Source organism: Syngnathus typhle, unplaced genomic scaffold (genome assembly GCF_033458585.1).
Source record: "Syngnathus typhle isolate RoL2023-S1 ecotype Sweden unplaced genomic scaffold, RoL_Styp_1.0 HiC_scaffold_346, whole genome shotgun sequence".
Taxonomy (NCBI): Eukaryota; Metazoa; Chordata; class Actinopteri; order Syngnathiformes; family Syngnathidae; genus Syngnathus; species Syngnathus typhle.
This window is the reverse complement of record NW_026872250.1, coordinates 18,288-25,000: the sequence shown is the minus strand read 5'-3', so window position 1 is coordinate 25,000 and position 6,713 is coordinate 18,288.

The following is a 6,713-nucleotide window of genomic DNA, read 5'->3' as shown; positions in this document are numbered from 1 at the left end:
CCGCTGTCACCCAGACGGGAAGCTGCGCCCCGTCCGAGTCAGACTCGGTCGGTGCGGCCCGCTGTGGCCAGCTGGCAACTAGCTACGGAAGGGTACCGGCGCTCCCGACGAACCCGCCGGGGTGGCTGGTGACCAACGCTGCGTTCGGCGCTTATTGCTGTGACCGGGAGGGAAGCTGCGCCCCGTCCGAGTCAGACTCGGTCGTTGCGGCCCCCCCGAGCCCGCACGCCTCTCGCGGAAGGTCATACGCCACCGGCGGCACGAAAGACGCCTCCCGCAACGCGGTAGTCGGGAAAGGCTATTCGGATAGTCGAGCAGAGTTGCGACAACACATCCCGCGGTGCCGTCTGGTTAGGCAAGGGTTTGAGAAACAGCATTCGCGGTAGACCGGCGCGGCCGGCGGACACCCACGCGGCGTGCCGCAATCGGATCGCGCGCTCGGCCTCCGTTGATTTCCTCTAGGTGGGTGATTCGGGGCGTCTCGGTCTCGCTGCCGTTCGGTCGCGCCAAGGCCTGCGGGGGCGGCGCGTAGCGCACGCTCTCGCGGCGGCCGAGGCGCTAGAGTGCGACCCGCAAGTGGGGAGGAACCGTCCACCCAACGCCGGCGCGAGCCGGGGCCGGTGGGGGCCCTACCAAGGCGGGTCATGAGTGCCAGTCGGTCAGTTCGGGAGAAGGGGAGGGTACTCGGAGGCCCGCCGGGAGCAGACGGGGGTCCGGAAGCTGAGGGGGGTGAAGGACGGCGGCCGGGAGCAGACGGCCGTCCCCGGGAGGGGGTGTTCGTTCACGTGCGGACGCCGGGAGCAGGCGGCCGTCACGCGATTCTGCCAACCGTTCCTACCGGCCTGTGTTTAAGGAGGCGGCCGGTCCTCCGTCCTTGGATGGATAAGATTCGCAGATTTTCGCCCGGCCTGTGTTTAAGGAGGCGGCCGGTTCCCTCCTTCCTTCCTTTCTTGGATGTATAACATTCGCAGATTTTCGCCCGGCCGGTGGTTTAAGGAGGCGGCCGGTCCTCCCTCCTTGGATGTATAACATTCGCAGATTTTCGCCCGGCCTATGTTTAGTGAGGCGACCGGTCCTCCCTCCTTGGATGTATAACATTCGCATATTTTCGCCCGGCCGGTGGTTTAAGGAGGCGGCCGGTCCTCCCTCCTTGGATGTATAACATTCGCAGATTTTCGCCCGGCCTATGTTTAGTGAGGCGACCGGTCCTCCGTGGAGAGCGACCCGCAAGTGGGGAGGAACCGTCCACCCAACGCCGGCGCGAGCCGGGGCCGGTGGGGGCCCTACCAAGGCGGGTCTCATTGCCTGTCGGTCAGTTCGGGAGAAGGTGGGGGTACTCGGAGGCCCGCCGGGAGCAGACGGGGGTCCGGAAGGTGAGGGGGTGAAGGACGGCGGTCGGGAGCAGACGGCCGTCCCCGGGAGGGGGTGTTCGTTCACGTGCGGACGCCGGGAGCAGGCGGCCGTCACGCAATTCTGCCAACCGTTCCCACCGGCCTGTGTTTAAGGAGGCGGCCGGTCCTCCACGAGAAGAATTCTGCCAAACGTTCCACCGGCCTGTGTTTAAGGAGGCGGCCGGTCCTCCCCGTCGTTCCGCCGGCTTGTGTTTAAGGAGGCGGCCGGTCCTCCACGAGAAGAATTCTGCCAAACGTTCCACCGGCCTGTGTTTAAGGAGGCGGCCGGTCCTCCCCGTCGTTCCGCCGGCTTGTGTTTAAGGAGGCGGCCGGTCCTCCACTATTCCTTCCTTGGATGGAAAGCATGTAGCACTTTGAAAATTTTCGAGCACTGTGACACTTTGAAAATTTTCGAGAGTTTTTGTACTTAGAAAATTTTTCGCTCTTGCACTTCCAGAGTGCTTTGCGGTAGCTCCTAGGTTCGCTGTCCGAGCATGTGAACACTTTTTGGGGGGGAACACATCGCTAGAGACACCAGCCGCCTGGTTCTCGGGGCCAAAACTTGTGTTCCCCACACTCGTTCTGACTATATTTTGCGATTTGGGGGTAAAGGTAATGAGTACAGTGACTAGGGGGACCAACTCATCGTACTCTGGCGCACCAACAGACCAAAGCTGGTACTGCACTTACCCCTGGTACCCCAACGCCTGGTACCTGACGGGCGAGAGGCTGATTTTTCGCTATTTGCGGCCGACCGAGGGAACCAGACAAAGCGGACACTTTACGGCGCAAGAGCCGTTGGCACTTAGAAATTTTTCGACAAAGTTGGCGCGAGCTCCAGAAGGAGAGGCTGATTTTTCGCTATTTGTGGCCGACCGAGGGAACCAGGCAAAGCGGACACTTTACGGCGCAAGAGCCGTTGGCACTTAGAAATTTTTTGACAAAGTTGGCGCGAGCTCCAGAAGGAGAGGCTGATTTTTCGCTATTTGTGGCCGACCGAGGGAACCAGGCAAAGCGGACACTTTACGGCGCAAGAGCCGTTGGCACTTAGAAATTTTTTGACAAAGTTGGCGCGAGCTCCAGAAGGAGAGGCTGATTTTTCGCTATTTGTGGCCGACCGAGGGAACCAGGCAAAGCGGACACTTTACGGCGCAAGAGCCGTTGGCACTTAGAAAATATTCGCCAAAGTTGGCACGAGCTCCAGAAGGAGAGGCTGATTTTTCGCTATTTGTGGCCGACCGAGGGAACCAGACAAAGCGGACACATTACGGCGCAAGAGCCGTTGGCACTTAGAAAATATTCGCCAAAGTTGGCACGAGCTCCAGAAGGAGAGGCTGATTTTTCGCTATTTGTGGCCGACCGAGGGAACCAGACAAAGCGGACACATTACGGCGCAAGAGCCGTTGGCACTTAGAAAATATTCGCCAAAGTTGGCACGAGCTCCAGAAGGAGAGGCTGATTTTTCGCTATTTGTGGCCGACCGAGGGAACCAGACAAAGCGGACACTTTACGGCGCAAGAGCCGTTGGCACTTGCGCGAGCTCCAGAAGGAGAGGCTGATTTTTCGCTATTTGTGGCCGACCGAGGGAACCAGACAAAGCGGACACTTTACGGCGCAAGAGCCGTTGGCACTTAGAAAATATTCGCCAAAGTTGGCACGAGCTCCAGAAGGAGAGGCTGATTTTTCGCCGTTTGTGGCCGACCGAGGGAACCAGACAAAGCGGACACTTTACGGCGCAAGAGCCGTTGGCACTTAGGCGAGCTCCAGAAGGAGAGGCTGGTTTTTCGCTATTTGTGGTCCGACCGAGGGAACCAGGCAAAGCGGACACATTACGGCGCAAGAGCCGTTGGCACTTAGGCGAGCTCCAGAAGGAGAGGCTGATTTTTCGCCGTTTGTGGCCGACCGAGGGAACCAGGCAAAGCGGACACATTACGGCGCAAGAGCCGTTGGCACTTAGGCGAGCTCCAGAAGGAGAGGCTGGTTTTTCGCTATTTGTGGCCGACCGAGGGAACCAGGCAAAGCGGACACATTACGGCGCAAGAGCCGTTGGCACTTAGGCGAGCTCCAGAAGGAGAGGCTGATTTTTCGCCGTTTGTGGCCGACCGAGGGAACCAGGCAAAGCGGACACATTACGGCGCAAGAGCCGTTGGCACTTAGGCGAGCTCCAGAAGGAGAGGCTGGTTTTTCGCTATTTGTGGCCGACCGAGGGAACCAGGCAAAGCGGACACATTACGGCGCAAGAGCCGTTGGCACTTAGGCGAGCTCCAGAAGGAGAGGCTGATTTTTCGCCGTTTGTGGCCGACCGAGGGAACCAGGCAAAGCGGACACATTACGGCGCAAGAGCCGTTGGCACTTAGGCGAGCTCCAGAAGGAGAGGCTGGTTTTTCGCTATTTGTGGCCGACCGAGGGAACCAGGCAAAGCGGACACATTACGGCGCAAGAGCCGTTGGCACTTAGGCGAGCTCCAGAAGGAGAGGCTGATTTTTCGCCGTTTGTGGCCGACCGAGGGAACCAGGCAAAGCGGACACATTACGGCGCAAGAGCCGTTGGCACTTAGGCGAGCTCCAGAAGGAGAGGCTGGTTTTTCGCTATTTGTGGCCGACCGAGGGAACCAGGCAAAGCGGACACATTACGGCGCAAGAGCCGTTGGCACTTAGGCGAGCTCCAGAAGGAGAGGCTGATTTTTCGCCGTTTGTGGCCGACCGAGGGAACCAGGCAAAGCGGACACATTACGGCGCAAGAGCCGTTGGCACTTAGGCGAGCTCCAGAAGGAGAGGCTGGTTTTTCGCTATTTGTGGCCGACCGAGGGAACCAGGCAAAGCGGACACATTACGGCGCAAGAGCCGTTGGCACTTAGGCGAGCTCCAGAAGGAGAGGCTGATTTTTCGCCGTTTGTGGCCGACCGAGGGAACCAGGCAAAGCGGACACATTACGGCGCAAGAGCCGTTGGCACTTAGGCGAGCTCCAGAAGGAGAGGCTGGTTTTTCGCTATTTGTGGCCGACCGAGGGAACCAGGCAAAGCGGACACATTACGGCGCAAGAGCCGTTGGCACTTAGGCGAGCTCCAGAAGGAGAGGCTGGTTTTTCGCTATTTGTGGCCGACCGAGGGAACCAGGCAAAGCGGACACATTACGGCGCAAGAGCCGTTGGCACTTAGAAAATATTCGCCAAAGTTGGCACGAGCTCCAGAAGGAGAGGCTGATTTTTCGCTATTTGTGGCCGACCGAGGGAACCAGGCAAAGCGGACACATTACGGCGCAAGAGCCGTTGGCACTTAGGCGAGCTCCAGAAGGAGAGGCTGGTTTTTCGCCGTTTGTGGCCGACCGAGGGAACCAGGCAAAGCGGACACATTACGGCGCAAGAGCCGTTGGCACTTAGGCGAGCTCCAGAAGGAGAGGCTGGTTTTTCGCTATTTGTGGCCGACCGAGGGAACCAGGCAAAGCGGACACATTACGGCGCAAGAGCCGTTGGCACTTAGAAAATATTCGCCAAAGTTGGCACGAGCTCCAGAAGGAGAGGCTGATTTTTCGCTATTTGTGGCCGACCGAGGGAACCAGGCAAAGCGGACACTTTACGGCGCAAGAGCCGTTGGCACTTAGAAAATATTCGCCAAAGTTGGCACGAGCTCCAGAAGGAGAGGCTGATTTTTCGCCGTTTGTGGCCGACCGAGGGAACCAGACAAAGCGGACACATTACGGCGCAAGAGCCGTTGGCACTTAGGCGAGCTCCAGAAGGAGAGGCTGATTTTTCGCTATTTGTGGCCGACCGAGGGAACCAGGCAAAGCGGACACATTACGGCGCAAGAGCCGTTGGCACTTAGGCGAGCTCCAGAAGGAGAGGCTGGTTTTTCGCTATTTGTGGCCGACCGAGGGAACCAGGCAAAGCGGACACATTACGGCGCAAGAGCCGTTGGCACTTAGAAAATATTCGCCAAAGTTGGCACGAGCTCCAGAAGGAGAGGCTGATTTTTCGCTATTTGTGGCCGACCGAGGGAACCAGGCAAAGCGGACACATTACGGCGCAAGAGCCGTTGGCACTTAGGCGAGCTCCAGAAGGAGAGGCTGATTTTTCGCCGTTTGTGGCCGACCGAGGGAACCAGGCAAAGCGGACACATTACGGCGCAAGAGCCGTTGGCACTTAGGCGAGCTCCAGAAGGAGAGGCTGGTTTTTCGCTATTTGTGGCCGACCGAGGGAACCAGGCAAAGCGGACACATTACGGCGCAAGAGCCGTTGGCACTTAGGCGAGCTCCAGAAGGAGAGGCTGATTTTTCGCCGTTTGTGGCCGACCGAGGGAACCAGGCAAAGCGGACACATTACGGCGCAAGAGCCGTTGGCACTTAGGCGAGCTCCAGAAGGAGAGGCTGGTTTTTCGCTATTTGTGGCCGACCGAGGGAACCAGGCAAAGCGGACACATTACGGCGCAAGAGCCGTTGGCACTTAGGCGAGCTCCAGAAGGAGAGGCTGATTTTTCGCCGTTTGTGGCCGACCGAGGGAACCAGGCAAAGCGGACACATTACGGCGCAAGAGCCGTTGGCACTTAGGCGAGCTCCAGAAGGAGAGGCTGGTTTTTCGCTATTTGTGGCCGACCGAGGGAACCAGGCAAAGCGGACACATTACGGCGCAAGAGCCGTTGGCACTTAGGCGAGCTCCAGAAGGAGAGGCTGATTTTTCGCCGTTTGTGGCCGACCGAGGGAACCAGGCAAAGCGGACACATTACGGCGCAAGAGCCGTTGGCACTTAGGCGAGCTCCAGAAGGAGAGGCTGGTTTTTCGCTATTTGTGGCCGACCGAGGGAACCAGGCAAAGCGGACACATTACGGCGCAAGAGCCGTTGGCACTTAGGCGAGCTCCAGAAGGAGAGGCTGATTTTTCGCCGTTTGTGGCCGACCGAGGGAACCAGGCAAAGCGGACACATTACGGCGCAAGAGCCGTTGGCACTTAGGCGAGCTCCAGAAGGAGAGGCTGGTTTTTCGCTATTTGTGGCCGACCGAGGGAACCAGGCAAAGCGGACACATTACGGCGCAAGAGCCGTTGGCACTTAGGCGAGCTCCAGAAGGAGAGGCTGATTTTTCGCCGTTTGTGGCCGACCGAGGGAACCAGGCAAAGCGGACACATTACGGCGCAAGAGCCGTTGGCACTTAGGCGAGCTCCAGAAGGAGAGGCTGGTTTTTCGCTATTTGTGGCCGACCGAGGGAACCAGGCAAAGCGGACACATTACGGCGCAAGAGCCGTTGGCACTTAGGCGAGCTCCAGAAGGAGAGGCTGATTTTTCGCCGTTTGTGGCCGACCGAGGGAACCAGGCAAAGCGGACACATTACGGCGC